The sequence below is a fragment of the Haliotis cracherodii genome, unplaced genomic scaffold (assembly GCF_022045235.1).
Source record: "Haliotis cracherodii isolate W230 unplaced genomic scaffold, xgHalCrac1.p SCAF_12, whole genome shotgun sequence".
Classification (NCBI taxonomy): Eukaryota; Metazoa; Mollusca; class Gastropoda; order Lepetellida; family Haliotidae; genus Haliotis; species Haliotis cracherodii.
The window spans coordinates 4385695-4403373 of NW_027266267.1; the positions used below are offsets into that span (position 1 = coordinate 4385695).

A 17679-nucleotide genomic window follows, 5' to 3' on the forward strand; every position below is an offset into this window, starting at 1 on the left:
ATGTGTTGCCTACAACCTATGTTGTCTACAACCTGTGTTCACTACAGCCTGTGTTGCCTACAACCTGTGTTGTCTACTACCTGTGTTGTCTACAACCTATGTTCTCTACAACCTGTGTTGACTACAACCTATGTTGTCTACAACCTGTGTTGACTACAACTTGTGTTGTCTACAACTTATGTTGAGTACAACCTGTGTTGACTACAACCTGTGTTGCCTACAACCTGTGTCGTCTACAACCTGTGGTGTCTACAACCTATGTTGTCTAAAACCTATGTTGTCTACAACCTGTGTTCACTACAACCTGTGTTCACTACAACCTGTGTTGCCTACAACCTGTGTTGTATAAAACCTGTGTCGTTTACAACCTGTGGTGTCTAAAACCTATGTTGTCTACAACCTATGTTGTCTACAACCTGTGTTGTCTACAACCTGTGTTGACTACAACCTGTGTTGACTACAACCTGTGTTGACTACAACCTGTGTTGACTACAACCTGTGTTGTCTACAATCTGTGTTGACTACAACTTATGTTGTCTACAACCTGTGTTGACTACAACGTGTGTTGACTACAACGTGTGTTGACTACAACCTGTGTTGTCTACAACCTATGTTGAGTACAACCTATGTTGCCTTCAGCCTATGTTGACTACAACCTATATTGTCTCAAACCTTTGTCGACTACAGCCTATGTTGTCTACAACCTGTGTTGTCTACAACCTGTGTTGACTACAACGTCTGTTGTCTACAGCCTGTGTTGCCTACAACCTGTGTTGCCTACAGCATGTGTTGCCTTCAGCCTATTGAAAATATTTCCCAAAAATACGTTCGACCACGCATCCATATGTATTTTGATTCATGTTGCTGACAGACAATCGCAATTTTTCCCGCTGTTGAAAACTTGTCTTGACAGGTGCGCGTGGAACGACCACTCATGTTGTGACGTAAACAAACAGCTGATCGTTCACTCATTCTCGGAAGTACACAAAAACATGTCCCGAAAGCATTGGTGGTGCGTGTCATCCATGGCAAATAACATGAGATTGATCTACGGTAAAAGGCAATCCAAAACCACATTTGAAAAATCACATTCAACGGTAGTGGAAAGCTCTCTACCGTCTCACGAAACAGTAAACACCTCGGAAAAAAAATACCGATGAAAACCCGGAAGTAAGTCTGTTTGTGTTATTTGTCCCACCAGAAAACCATATCATATATTTTTCATACAGTTTTTATCTATGCATTTCACTGTACCTACTATGGAATGAAACTTCGTATTACATTTATTATGAATAAGGAAACAATGGAACAATCGAATGTAAATTCTCCCTACTTCAAACGTAACCAGACGACTTCCTCTCCAATTTCGCGGGTATGACAACTTCAAAATGGATTCCGAATACGAGTCATGTTATGGGGGTCTGTCAACTGAGGATGACCCCCAGACATCCCTGGAGGAAGGGGAATCGCTGGAAGATTGTGAACTCCGGACGAGCCTTTCGTGGAATTTGGATGCCGGTGAGTTGTGTTTGTGACATTACAAATGAAAAAATTTTGAAAAAGAAAAGAAAATTATTTAGCCAGTTGTACTAGGGTACCCTACTTGAAGATTAATGTGCAAAGCGCAGTACTTTGTGCCCTTTTAATGTATGTCATCAGTTTTGTATTAATTCTATTCCATTGTAAGATATTGTTGAAACTGTTCAAAATGTTGTTAATAAATACCTAACAATGAATCAACAAAAAATACATCACAAGCAACAAGAGATCATTCAACCAAGAATTACCACGACAAATGTATAAATTATTGAAACAATTTTTCTGGTGTAAAATAATCAAGGAAATATTTTACTATCCTGTAGATATACTTAATTGATAATGATGAAATTTTTATGAAAAACAAAATATGAGTAGTTTCAGTTGTAGCTTTTAAGATAAAATCAAACAGACCTCTGACCCACAGCCCAGAGGGTTCTACTAAACTCTCTGTGGCCCCCTCAGCTATAGTTTGAGAAACTGTTAATTGTTCTTGTAAATAAAATTGTAATTAGTCTCTTGAAAATTTGGCAGGACGAGTACAAAATAAAAAGTACTTGCCCTGCAGGACAAGTAGGGATGAACAAATTTTTCGAGCCCTGTACTTTGATCGTCAGTTGTCTTGTCCAGGTCCTGAGGGGGAAGATTTGTACACCCTACTGGCCAACGAAACAAACAAGTATGCCTACAGCTGCTTGCGGGACCACACCCTTCCTCCACAGTCAAGACTCCAAGAACGGGAGCCAGTTGCAAATTCAGAAATACGGGCATTTCTGGGCCTGGGCCCTGTTCTTCAAAGCGATCTTAGCGCTAAGGTGATCGTAAGTCCCATAGTTTAACATAGGCTTACGATCATCGTAGCACAAAGATCGCTTTGAGGAACTGGGCCCTGGTACTGCTTATGGGACTGGTGAAGAAACGAACGATTTCCTCTTTCTGGAATGAGGGGCTCACACACAGGTATGCTATTTAACACTTATAATTTATTATTACTTATAATGATATATTTATGACATGTATTTTTTTATTTCATTTAAGCTATATCATATCATACCATTGTTTATGATGTCACAAATTGGTAACATTGCATTTCATAGCAGTTTCACTGAGCATTGAATGAGTGAGTGAGTGAGTTTGGTTTTACGCCACTTTTAGCAATATTCCAGCAATATCACCGCGGGGGACACCAAAAATGGGCTTCACACATTGTACCCATGTGGGGTTTCGAACCCGGGTCTTCGGCATGACAAGCGAACGCTTTAACCACTAGGCTACCCGACCACCCCCACTAAGGATTGAGATTTCCTGTTGTGTTTTTCCTCCTTTCATTAGTAGGCTTCATCAAATGATATATTATAAGATCAGGAATTTTTTGTTATACTCTACATTTTAGTTATTTTTTTTAAATTCAAACATTTTACTTTTTATAAAATAACAGTAATATTTGTAGAGATTATTTCATACATTAAGCTTATGATTTCTTACAGACTTTCAAGGACACTAGGCTTCGGATAGGTGATGATAAGAAACCGCTTCCAGTTGTTGCTCCGCGTGATTCATGCAAGTGATAATGCGGAGCCAATTCCCCGAACACAGCCTGGTAATTAGCTCCTCGACAAGTTCAGACCAATGTTTGAACTTGTCAACAAGTCATTCGCATCAAACTATCGGTATGTATTGTTTTAAGGGAAGGTAAGCAAGTTTATGTGTATTACTCCAAGATATCTAAGTGAACTTAAGAAACATCATGTCAGCCCTCTAAGTGGCGACCGTTTAAGTCCGACCTTATTTTATGATTGGCGCCCTAAATTTATCTACCAGTCGCCATGCACATGGCGATCGTATACAGGGCTCGAAATTAACCATATTTTGCGTGCCATCGCACGCCTAAAATGAAAATGGCACGTCTAAATCATGATCTTCCTGCCTCGATGGCACTCTTGGAAAATAGGAATTAATAATCTACCTTTGCCATATTAGGCATATTCTAATGATAAATATCAATCTCGTCAGCAATTAATTAACTCTTTCAACACCGTAGGCCAGTTTTCCGGCCAAGAACCATCGAGTCCCCAGACACTTTAGGCCGGTTAACCAGCCAAGCCTTAATCACATCAAAATAGTATATATTTTTATGGACCTACTTGTAATATCATTCATTTATTAAATCTATCACATTTCACAATGTCTGAAATATGTATTCCATTTCAATTTATCATTTTTTATCGATAAATTAAAAAATTATTCACTATTTCCCGCGATGTTATTGAAAATAAAATTCTTGGACACACATTTCGACAATGGGTCCACATCGAACATGTCAAAGAGCAAAATAAAGACGTTTTAAACAAATCTTTAAATATATTATACAAAGTAATAAATAAAATCAACAAAAATATATCTAAAAGCAATTAAACTTACATCTCAGTTATTATTTCCATCTCTTCGTGCGATCGTGTGTAATGTAAGTCAAATGACATCTTGGCTTTCGTCGCCTTGAATTCTCGGCTCGGACGCGATGTTTAATGTAAAAATATATGCATGAAAAATCTTTGTCACAGCTCGTAACCTAGCACAATACATTCACGAAGTTCCATATTTTTTATATATATCCCAATTTCCTGCTTAAAACGTTCAGAATAACACGATTTAACAAAAATCTTTTGAAGGAAGGAATAAGCTTTCCAGCGATGTGACATATGCCATTCTTCGACGAACGTGTTATTCATACGAAGCCTCGAAAACGGGGGTATTTCTTCATGTTACTGATCGGACAGCCGCTGTTATCGGGAAATGGGTGATAACAGAAAATATTTACGATTCTTTTTAAAATGATTTTCCAATTATGTAAACAATGAAAATTAAACAGAAATAGGTAAGTGGATTTTACTTCAGATGGGGCTCCAGTTATGATGGGAAGAAAGGGGGAGTGGCACCTAAACTGAAACATGATGTACCTCATGTTATGGCTATACCTTGTATTGCACATATGGTCAAGAATGATCAAACAGGACAGAGTTTACAACTGATACAGCAACATCCTGGAATTGTTGACATCTCAGATTTATTTCAACCAGTCAAGTGATTGTAATGACCAGTGTTGTGCTGGACAGTGAATGAGCTGGATGTACAGATGCATTGAGAAAGATTTACACTTCTGATGGAGTCAGTGTTTGAGAGGGTTTAACCAGTTTCAGTTGTCATTTGTGGCATTATTATTGGAAATTTAAGTGAGTTTTGGTAATGTAATGGTATAACGTGTTGTGTTGTACAGTGAGATTAATCCCTTAATCTGAACAATATTGTTTCAGCTGTCTTTTGCAGCAATTTAACACCAAGATACTGAATCTTGAGTTCAACATAATTTTAAAAGTCTGGAGAAAAACTTGCTTTTGCTGTTTTTTGTTGTAAATATTTGGCTCCTTGAAAAATACCCTTGGCTCCTAAAGATGTAGGTTTGGCTCCCAGATATTTTACCTCAGGAGCCACCTGGCACTCTGGCAAAAAAAACGAACTTAGATGGCCATTATGTGTATCAAGCCATTCATATTGGTTTTGATAACATTCATATCAATCAGGATTTTTTAATGTATTCTTCATGAGGAAACCTGTTAAATGCATAATGTACATATGTGTGTATGTATATATTACAGGCTGGCCCCGAGATGTTTGTGTGAATGAGAGGGTCGTTGGTTTCAAGGGGAGACACAAGCTGAAGCAGTACCTGGCCAACAAGAAGAAAGACAAATGGGGTTTCAGTGAGTGAGTGAGTGAGTGAGTTGGGTTTAACGCCACTTATAACAGTATTCCAGTTATATCACGGCGTGTCAGCTTAATGTGGGAGGAAAGCCGAAGTGATGCAGGTCTCAGATGTTTACCACTTCGGTGAAACCCACGAGCACGGGTATGGTGCTGACAAACCTAGAAACATAATTGGGGCGAACCGGGATTCGAACCCACAATCATAGGTTTCTGGCGTGCCCAAGGGACCCAACTCTGCACAGCGAATCGCTGCGCCTTAGACGACTGGGCCACCCGTGCCCCCCAAGTGGTGTTTGAAGATGTGGGTTCTTGCTTCTTGAGTCTGGTTACACTCATCAGTTCCAGGCCTCCATGGGCAGGAAACACGGATGTGCCAGACCACCCGGGAAACAGAATGTTGAACACCGGGTGGTCATGGAACTGATGCAGCCTCATCTCAACAAGGTCTATCACGTCACCCTGGACAGTTACTTTTGCAGTCCTGGCCTTTATCATGCCTTATATGACAAAGGCACATTCTGCACAGGTACTGTCGCCGTCCGGAGACAAGTGATGCCCAAGTCCTTCAACGTACCAAAGAGGGGCTTGACGAGAGGACAAGCGACATCGAAGGTCCAGGGCCCACTGCTGGCAGTGCTCTGGCCCGACAGGAAGGTTGTAACCAGGCTGACAACGCTTGGGACACCACGGTAAGATATTTTTACACAATGAACAAGAGTTATCAGAAAGATGACATATCCCCCCGGCAGCTGTCTGTAAAGTTACCACTAGTAAATGTGCAATTCTGTATGTAATGAGTCAACATTTTAATGTTCTTTAAGAAGCATACATTGTTTACCCACAAAAGATCAACCATGGTCACATCCATATGAATGCCAATTTTCAATCAAATACACTGAATGGTTTTCGAATTCTGCCCCGGAAACGAACCCCATCCCCAATTGAGTCTATGTCCAACTTCATTCCATAAAAATTTTAAAAAATAAAAATTTAAAAAATCCCAAAATATCAAGAGGCACCACTTCAGTATGTGCCTGATACCTTTGCCAGGTTTCGATCAAATACACTGAATAGTTTTCGAATTCTGCCCCTGAAACGAACCCCATCCCCAATTGAGTCTATGTCCAACTTCATTCCATAAAAATTTAGAAAAATAAAAATTAGAAAAATCCCAAAATATCAAAAGGCACCACTTCAGTATGTGCCTGATAGATTTGCCAAGTTTTGATAAAATACACTGAGTGGTTTGGGAATTCTGCCCCGGAAACGAACCCCATCCCCAATTGAGTCTATGTCCAACATCATTCCATAAAAAAATTTAAAAATAAAAACTCGAAAAATCCCAAAATATCAAAAGGCTCCACTTCAGTATGTGCCTGATAGATTTGCCAAGTTTCGATCAAATAACACTGAATGGTTTGGGAATTCTGCCCCGGAAAAGGAAATGATTACGGACGGACAGACAGACTGGCTGATCACTATATCCCCCTGCATTATATGCCACAGGGATAACAAAGACATTTATTCTAGAGAGCATTACATCATAACAAACATAATAAAAAAATATGTAATACCGTATATTTCGACAGGGTTTTGTGTTAATATCAAATTAATATTTTCAGATGTTATTTGTGACTTGTGATGAGATATTGTTTGGTTAATTTCAGTATGGAAGACTGCCCTAATGCTAAGGGGCGGACCTTGAAGATCCCTTCTGTGGTAAACATGTACAATCATACCATGGGAGGGGTAGATCTTGGTGACCAATTCATCAAGCTCTACGATCCAAGGCTCCATTCCTGCAAGCTGTGGAGGATGGCACTCTTTCAAGTCCTCCTCACAGCAGCAGGTATGTAGTAAACACTGTATGCATTGAGGAATAAGAATACCGGTACAGTGAAATTATTAAAGTCAAACAATTCTTTCAATGAAGTCATAAACATTTTGTTTAATTGGATATGTTCCAACACATGTAACATATTTAAACTCGAAATGCATGTAACTAAACTTATAACAGTAAACAGTGATATGTGTTAATAGTAATCTTGTTTGTGTAATTTTTGTTGTTGTGGGATCTCATAGCTCAAAATATTTCTTATCTTCTTTCAGTCAATGCAAACGTGGTGTACCAACGCTGCTGGTTACAATCGAGAAAACTTGGTCGCTTGCCCTTTCAGGAATCCATTGTCGCTTCACTCGTAGGGGATCAAGTTACTTCAAGGAGTGCTTCTAAACTTGGTCCAGCGCCCCATCCCTACAATTGACCGGACGACATTTTCCAGGTGTTCTGCCTCAGAAGAAACGGAAGCAGTGTGCTGTATGCAGAAGACGGTCGTGAGTCAGGACATGGTGTCCTGACTGCGGGGTTGGCCTCTGCATCAGCAACTGCTTCCGTGTTTACCATACAGTCCTTCAATTGCGTTTATCTGCACCAAATGAAGAATAGACTATTCTTCATTAGCTGCAGATGAAATACTTTTAGAAACTGTTTCATCGCTGTTTTGAAAATTGTTTTATCCATATCACAGCGTCCAGTAAATCTGTGTTTTATTTAAACTGTTATGGTAGATCTTTTTATGATGGATTTTATTTATAACTTACATCATAAAAACTTTTTCTGGGGAGCATCCCTACTTGTCTTTCATCTTGTACTGTAACACTAAATACTAATCATGTGCTAATTGTAAATACTTTTTTGTCCATTTGTCTTCAGGCATGCTGAGAGAAATAAATTTAACACCGCTTTAAACAGTATTTTCAGTTATATCACGGTGTGACATTTGTAAATACAATATAATAATAAATGTTTCTTGAACATGTTGAGTTGACTTTTTTATTTTTCATTTGTTAAGACAGGCATGAGTGATTGACCCTGAAAGGTTACTTGTAAATCTGCATATTACTCAGTTATTAAATTGTATTGCAAAAGTGGCTAAACAAACAAACATACATACATAGTTTGATCTGTATTTTATTTATTCTGTTCATAGACCTATGGAATATAAATAGTCAGGACATTGAACAGAAGTGATATGACATGGGTTTTATTCATTGTCAATGATTATGTTCATATCTTCAGCAAAAAAAAAATCATGGGTAATGACTATAAATATGAAACCCTTTGAAAAGAATAATTCTCTTTTTTTTACCAAACCAATTTACTTAGTTTCACTCATTTTGATACTTTGTTTTTCATTTCTAGCTCAACCACCAACCGTACAGTTATGAACAAATATATCACTTTTGAGAAGCAATTAACACATAAATCTAAATAAGGAAATATGCTAATGAAAATAGTTTTTCATTATTTTAAATTCTTTCAGAGATTTGGTTGACATGGTATATAACTAGTATATCTTGGAGCATTAGAAATTGGCTCTCGTCCTGTAGTCCTCGCCAAACTGCCCAGTAGTTGAGGTATCATATTTAAAGGACTAGTATAAATTTGCCATTCATATTTTTACACAAAAGGATAGGTGTAATGAAGTTATAGAGTCCTGAACAATAACTAGTTACATACAGACAACATCTATCTATCCATGTCTTTAATGTCACAATCCACCTGGGGATGCATTGGGACAGGTTTTTAAAAAAATTAAAAAATCAGTGTCTCAGTTAATTTCATGTTTGTGAAATAATTATTTTGTTCAGTGATTCATTATTAAGGTATTGATTAGAAGATGTGTCTATTTCTTTTTTAATCCATTTCGATTGGGATATAGATATCTAGACTGGATATTACAAATTGCACCCCGGTCTCACCTACTAAATCAGATAAAAATTGTCATATTTTTTCCTGAAACTCAATGAAATTTTGGATATTATTCCCAACATAGTTTATTTACATCGCCTATGTGTAACTGGTCTTCTGCGCTGAATGCAGTGCCAAGTCGCACGAATTATCGCGAGGAAATAGTCAAACGGACAATTTGACAGGATGGTCAAGATATCACATGTCGTCTTGGTCAAATTTCATTTTTGTCTCGGCGGTACTCAAATGTGCAAACCCATAACGATAACCGGTGGGGGATATCAGAACTTACCCCTAAGATGCTCAATCAGTGGTAGTTTTATTGAACCATCTGCATGAGGGATCACGTTAAATGTTTATGTCATGTGAGAGCAAGACACGAGTTCGACACGGGTACAAGTTGACAAGCGATCGGCAAGTGAAATTTGGAATTGAATGCTGAAACGAATATCAGTTGAAAAGTTAACCAGGACGGATAATCAAACGCCTGATTATTATTCAGATATCTTTATGTTTACTATTATTGATTGCATGTAATGTCCAATAAGTACGGTACATTCATACAATAGGCCTACATGTCGCGAATACCGAGTTTGTCAAAATTGACATAAAAGTGGCGGCCATTTCAGTTCGAGAAATAGTACGTGCAGTCTGTGTAGTGTTACTCGCTGTCCCGTCTATTATGTTTTAACAAACTTCGGATAACAAGTTATTGAGTGACGTTAGGTTGGATATTTTAAGAAAATATCATGTATTTAAATCTGTATTCGTGACCAGCGTGCGCTGAGGATTGTATGAGGTAAACATGACCAAAAGATTTTACATCGGTAAATATTGTAACGACTTGTAATTTTCACAGACGATTATTAACATTAAAATTTGTATGGCTTTACACACATTTCTTTCAGGTGTGGTGCTACAAAATATCATTTGTGTAAACCAAATCAATGAAGCATTTTACATGGAAACAGTTCATGTCAACTTCCCGTAATTTGCTTTGACGTCGTGAAAACTGATATTATTTCTCTCGATTATTTGCAAGTCCAATCATTTATGCGCATATCTCTGTTTCGGAACACATCTAAATAAATGTCATATGGTTAGAACCATGAAGGTATTCACTGTCAAATGTTATTCATTTCAAATAACATATATTTATGACAAAGACACAGTACCGGTGTTCATGTGGTCATGGGGATGTTTCAATATTCACAAAAAGTAAGAAAAACACGAAATTAGGACTACTCACACTTTCAACGATGGCACAAGAATGTCAATAAACTCATTTTGCAACAACTTTTAGACTCACCGAAAAGCAATTTAAAGATCTATTATGTCGTATAATTTCGTAACTTTGTGTGAAGAAATAAGAACGTTGTTACACTTTTTAAACAATGTATATGTTTTTGTAACCACAACGTCAGCACAGTGCGGCACTGAGTGGTTTGCAGGCTGACTGACGTCCAGGCACCATGAGGGTTAAGCCTATGTTGTCTACAGCCTGTGTTGTCTACAACCCATGTTGAGTACAACCTGTGTTGCCTACAGCATCCATTGCCTACAGAATGTGTTGCCTACAGCATGTGTTGCCTACAGCATGTATTGCCTTCAGCCTATGTTGTCTTCAGCATGTGTTGCCTTCAGCCTATGTTGTCTACAACCTATGTTGCCTACAACCTGTGTTGCCTACAGAATGTGTTGCCTACAGCATGTGTTGCCTACAGCCTATGTTGCCTACAGCCTATGTTGTCTTCAGCATGTGTTGCCTACAACGTGTGTTGCTTACAGCCTATGTTGTCTACAACCTATAATGAGAACATATGTTGCCTACAGCATGTATTGCCTTCAGCCTATGTTGTCTTCAGCCTATGTTGTCTTCAGCCTATGTTGAGTACAACCTATGTTGCCTACAGAATGTGTTGCCTACAGCATCCGTTGCCTACAGCATGTGTTGTCTTCAGCCTATGTTGCCTTCAGCCTATGTTGCCTACAACGTGTGCTGCTTACAGCCTATGATGTCTACAACCTATAATGAGAACATATGTTGCCTACAGCATGTATTGCCTTCACCCTATGTTGCCTACAATCTATGTTGTCTACAGCCTATGTTGTCTACAGCCTGTTGTCTACAACCTATGTCGTCTACAACCTATGTTGTTTACAACCTATGTTGCCTATAACCTACGTTGTCTACAACCTATGTTGCCTACAGCCTATGTTGTCTACAACCTATGTTGAAAACAACCTATTTTGCCTACAGCCTGTGTTGCCTACAGCCAGTGTTGCCTACAGCCTATGTTGCCTACAGCCTATGTTGTCTACAACCTATGTTGTCTACAACCCATGTTGCCTATAACCTACGTTGTCTACAACCTATGTTGCCTACAGCCTATGTTGTCTACAACCTATGTCGTCTACAGCCTATGTTGCCTGCAACCTATGTTGCCTACAGCCTATGTTGCCTTCAGCCTGTGTTGCCTACAAACTGTGTTGCCTAAAGCCTATGTTGCCTACAACCTACGTTGTCTACAACCTATGTTGCCTACAACCTACGTTGTCTACAACCTATGTTGCCTACAGCCTGTGTTGCCTACAAACTGTGTTGCCTACAGCCTATGTTGCCTACAACCTATGTTGCCTACAGCCTATGTTGAAAACAACCTATTTTGCCTACAGCCTATGTTGCCTTCAGCCTGTGTTGCCTACAGCCTATGTTGCCTACAACCTATGTTGCCTTCAGCCTGTGTTGCCTACAGCCTATGTTGCCTACAGCCTATGTTGCCTTCTGCCCATGTTGTCTACACTTTGTTTTAAACAATGTATACATTTTTGTAACCACGACGTCAGCACAGTGCGGCACTGAGCGGTTTGCAGGCTGACTGACATCCAGGCACCATGAGAATTAAGCCTACAGCCTATGTTGCCTACAGTATGTGTTGCCTACAGCCTATGTTGCCTACAGCATGTGTTGCCTACAGCATGTGTTGCCTACATCATGTGTTGCCTACAGCCTATGTTGCCTTCATCCTGTGTTGCCTACAACCTGTGTTGCCTACAGCCTATGTTGCCTACAGCCTATGTTGCCTACAGCATGTGTTGCCTACAGCCTGTGTTGCCTACAGCCTATGTTGCCTACAGCCTATTTTGCCTACAGCATGTGTTGCCTACAGCCTATGTTGTCTATAACTGCTAGAGGGTTTACAATTGTGTCATCAATATCATATGACATATACTATCTTGATGAAATAAAGTTTAGATTTACCAAAACAGATTCTCTAATTATTGTCAATAATGTTAATTGCTGAAGATGGAAAGTAACTGTTTTTGTAACATTTACATATACTCAAATGTACACAAAGTAATCCATGCATAAATGTGCCACCACTCACCAGTGGGGTGAAATATGTTTACTTTCTCGGGATTTCCTTTGAGTATTTGTTGAAAGTTACTTCTCCAATATTTATCAACGATAATTGATCGAAGTTCAGTTTACGATTATCAATCTCTATGATCTTTATAGACAGCCCTAGCCACAGATACTAATAATATATTTTGTTTACATTACAATATCAAATTAAACTCTGCAGGTGAAGAATTTAGATTTAGTAATTAACATTCCCGATTTGTTTTCAAACTGTGTCACGCGGCCACAGGCCCCTGAAGCAGGATAGTGATATAACTGAAACACTTGACCCATATATATAATATATATAATATATATATAAATATATATATATGGGTCCAGTGTTTCAGTTATATCACTATCCTGCTTCAGGGGCCTGTGCACGCGGCAGCTGATGAAATGGTGCATTCGTCACCACTCGTCCCTTTCCGTAACCTGAAAGAAGACTCGTCCCCCTATCGATGAATGTTATGTGCGAAAATACGACAAACCGATCAGAATGTGCGTATGATTTCAAGTTCTTCGTCAAAGAATCCCTCAGAAATAATTTTTGATTTTACATATGTCTTGCATCTGAAATATACCCAAGACACAGTTAAATGTGTTCAATCATACTGTATAAATCCGCATGTCCAGATGTGATTTAAATTGCATCTGAAATATATATAATATATGGGGAAATAAATGTGAACCATTACGCAACGAGTTGACAATTGTTTTAGGTATGCCCGTTTGCGCAAAGACGGAACCGGGTCGCAAAAATGGCCATGATAGGGGCACGAGTCGCTATTCGGCTTGTCCCGGAATAACACGAGTTGGTCACGAATGGAAACGGTGTTCAAATTTGTGACATCAGATGACGTGGAATCCCGTTTGTATCCGGACTCCTGAACATATCAGATTAACAGGTGCTCTACACCCTCATATCACAATGAGGTAATAAAATTACTTAATTTAGTAAATACCTTGTCACGGCTGAAGTTAACGATCGTCTGCATTTTTGAATCCTCCCTCGGTCGTCACATTGGCAGGAGCATATTTTTCTCGGTTTGTCAGAGCGATGATTCCACCAGACCCCTGTGCCATTGCTTAAATATTTCTAGATCAATTAATATACACGAGAATATTTGTTCGAAAGTATCTGCGTTGCGCATATCTGACATTCAACAGAAATATTTAAACAAGAACGCTGGGTTCTGCTGTCTCCTCTGGAACGAAAGACGTCTGCCCAACTCTTGTCCAATGAGACATCGTCATTTGATCACGTGCAAGCACACCGAGAAATCAGAGTGGCTGCACGTGAATCCTTACGTGCTGAATGCGATAAAATAAAAAGAGCGACGCCTTGAGTCATGCCGATCATGAATTTATATTTGGATTGAAATTGCACATAATTTACATAGATTGTAATTTCTTTCCGACACAAATTTTCTGCATTAAAATGAGTTGTTCAAGTTGTAATTTGAGATGTTTGGTATTTTAATCCATGCGTAGGTGTATTCTGAAACAAAAAGCCAGCAAGCACGAACAAATTACTGGGATAATTGTCACTAGTTTACCTTGTTGCCTTTTGTCGCCTTGTGTACAACTGTCGACATTTTGTAACGCCAGGCAGACTCCAAACAAACGTCACGGTTATAGACTGGTTCCCGTTCGATGATTGAAGGTATGAACTGGTTCCACTATTGATACGCGACGCAAGCTTAGCGCATTCAGAATTTAGGTAGACAGGAGCCCAGTCTGTAGAAAGCAGTGCAAGATCAGCGACATCAATCGGGGAGAGTAGCTTCCCTTCGATAAAGGGCAGTTACTCTTGCGGGCGGGCCTGTGGATTGCCGCGAAAGCCAATTACTGACATTGAACTATATGTGTAGGACATTTTTTTTTGACTATGTGGTAGTTACACCACTGTCTAAAAAACTAACTTCAGTTTTAACGATATTGTTACAACACCGTCCGATTAGATTTGGTTTTAGATTATTTGTGTTATACAAAAGTATATAAAATTAATAAAAATAATTATGTTATTTTACACTATTTATTAGTAGTTTATGTTAATCATTCATGAACTTTGTAATAACATAAGTGTGAAATTTCATGAGTGTAGTAACGTTGTATGTCGAATAAAAGTTGACAGTTTCGCAGTTCTGACTATGGAGGGGGCACGGGTGACCCAGTGTGCAGAGTTGCGTCCCTTGGGCACGCCAGAAAGCTGTTATTCTGGGTTCGAATCCCGGTTCCCCCCGATTATGTTACTAGGTTTGTCAGCACCATACCCGTCCTCGTGGGTTTCACCGAAGTGGTAAACGTCTGAGACCTACATCGCTTCGGGCTTTCTTCCCACTTTAAGCTGATATAACTGGAATACTGTTAAAAGCGGCGTTAAACCCAACTCACTCACTCACTCTGACTATGGAGTTACGTACTTATTGTATTAACTGGTATGTTGAATATACTGTAGGTTTAATATACTGGCTGTCAGATGGCGGTGAGACCAATACCTCCCTGTGAGACCACGTGGTTCAGACCCGTGTTGGTTATTATAAGTGTGACATATATTTCTCACTGTAGTGAGTAAGTTGGGTTTAACGCCGCTTTTAACAGTATTCCAGTTATATCACGGCGTGTCAACCTAATGTGGGAGGAACGCCAGAAGTGATGCAGGTCTCAGACGTTTACCACTTCGGTGAAAACCACGAGCACGGGTATGGTGCTGACAAACCTAGAATCAGAATCGGGGCGAACCGGGATTCGAACCCACAATCATAGGTTTCTGGCGTGCCCAAGGAACGCAACTCTGAACAGCGAATCGCTGCGCCTTAGACAACTGGACTACGCGTGCCCCCTTTCTCACTCTATGCTACATCTACATGTGCATAATCATTTTGCGAAATTTTCGAGCCATTTGCCTTTGTTGATAGTGTTTTGTATCTTGTCATATTATTGTACGATTTTAAGTTACGTTTTGTATGTTCTAAACCAGTGAAGCATTATGAGCAATATCTGTAATCTGCATCTAACCGGGTGCGCGGGGCCCAAGTCGTCTAAGGCGCCGCAATTCGCTGTTCATAGTTGCGCCCCTCGGAAACTCTCTCTCTATTTGACTATTTAGAATTAAAACGCGATGTATCCTGTCCTGTGGGAAGCATCAAGTATGTTCACCCTAATGAAGCAATGAAGCAATGAAATAAGGTTTTCTTTCCCGTTCTGAGCAGCCTGATGACATAGTATGAACAGAGCACTCCTGCCGAAATCCAGCTCCTCATGAAGCAAATTTCCATTTTCCAGAAAATCGTGTATACTAAAATTCAGAATGCTAGTCTACAGTTTCACTTACACAACCCGTGAAGATTCCGGGGTAGAATAGGTCTTCAGCAACCCATGCTTGCCGTAAAAGGTGACTATGCTTGTCGTAAAAGGCGACTAACGGGATCGGGCGGTCAGGCTCCTGACTTGGTTGATGCATGTCATCGATCCCAATTGCGTGGATCGATGCTAATGATATTAATCACTGGATTGTCTGGTCCAGACTCGATTATTTACAGACCGCCGTCATATAGCTGGAATATTGCTGAGTGCGGCGTTGAAAAACTAACCAGCCAACCAACTTATACACAACATATTTTTTGCTAACAAATAAGGTATCAAGTCTGCGGCTGTGTCTGAAGTCTAGATGGGAGATTTGATGGTATTTCTGCTCGGGTGACTGCAATGCAGGTTCAATCCCCATTGGTGGAACACGTTTCTCCTACTACATTTGCACCTGAGAGTCAGGCAGAACATATCGTTTCGGCATTCTCAACTTTATCTGGAAATTATGTTGAGATAATTTAGGCATGTACTGTTAATAATTTATTCATCCCTGGAAAATAACGGAGCGTTTAATCACAGTTACATTGCAAATCGTGATAATGTATACTGACCTAAGCACTGCCAAATATTACCTTTCTCTATGTAAAGTCACCCGTCATTGCTCCTTCACGTCATGCACACGAAAGAATTGTTCACCTTGGTGCACTCAAGTGGACGACATGAACGACATGGACGATAAGGACGACGTGGACGAAAAGGACGACAAGGACGACATGAACGACAAGGACGATATGGACATGAATGACATGGACATGGACGACGAGAACGACATGAACGACATGGACGACATGAACGACAAGGACGGCATGGACGACATGAACGACATGGACGACAAGGACGTCATGAACGACATGGACGGCAAGGAAGACATGGACGACATGGACGACAACGACGACATGGACGACATGAACGATATGGACGACAAGGACGACTTGGACGACATGGACGACAAGGGCGACAAGGTACGACATGAACGACATAGACGGCAAGGAAGACATGGACGACAAGGACGACATGGACGACGCGTCTTCGGAGTTTATTCTTTACATAAATTTACGTCAAAGTTTTTTATTACCACATGACCTCTACTGAAGATTACAACTGAAGTTGTTTCATAGAGCATTATCTCTCCCACTGAGAAGCACTTGTGGTGGAGAGGCGTTGCTTCAGTTGAGTCAGTCGTGAAAGAGTTGTCTCCCCTCATCAAACTTCATTAGCGTGCCTTCAACCAGGAGTTCTTTCAGTGACATTTTCCCCAAGAAGTTTGAAAGTGATAGTATTCAGTAAATAGTGGAAACAACTGAATGTTAATTACTCCTGTTGAATCCTTTGAAATGATGTGATCTCTGTTGTGTTCTCATTATAGAGGTGAATGCATAAAGATTCCAGGACAATCTTCTCGGTTTTATTACACGACACAGAGAGACAGAGACAGGGAGAGAGAAAAGAGCGGATTCTCTCGGTATAACGTCATTACAATCTAACAAAAGTTGTATTTGGGATAACACTTCGTGAATAATTAATGTGTCATACAGTATGCTAAGCATGAGCATAGTATAGTTCTGTACACTATAGTATAGCATCTTGCAGAGTGGTACAATTTTGTACTATTTAATAAGGTATTGTATAGTATAGTACTTATAGCATAGTATAGTTCTGTACACTATAGTATAGCATCTTGCAGAGTGGTACATTGTAGTACTATTTAATGTGGTATTGTATAGTATAGTACTTATAGCATAGTATAGTTCTCTACACTATAGTATAGCATCTTGCAGAGTGGTACAGCGTGGTACTATTTAATATGGTATTGTATAGTATAGTACTTATAGCATAGTATAGTTCTGTACACTAT

The 17679-nt window shown here is 39.6% G+C and overlaps 1 pseudogene; it reads left to right on the top strand.

The window, feature by feature from the left end:
• Positions 1–1388: 1388 nt before the first annotated feature.
• On the top strand, positions 1389–17196 carry LOC139458124 (piggyBac transposable element-derived protein 4-like; annotated as a pseudogene).
• Positions 17197–17679: the final 483 nt, after the last annotated feature.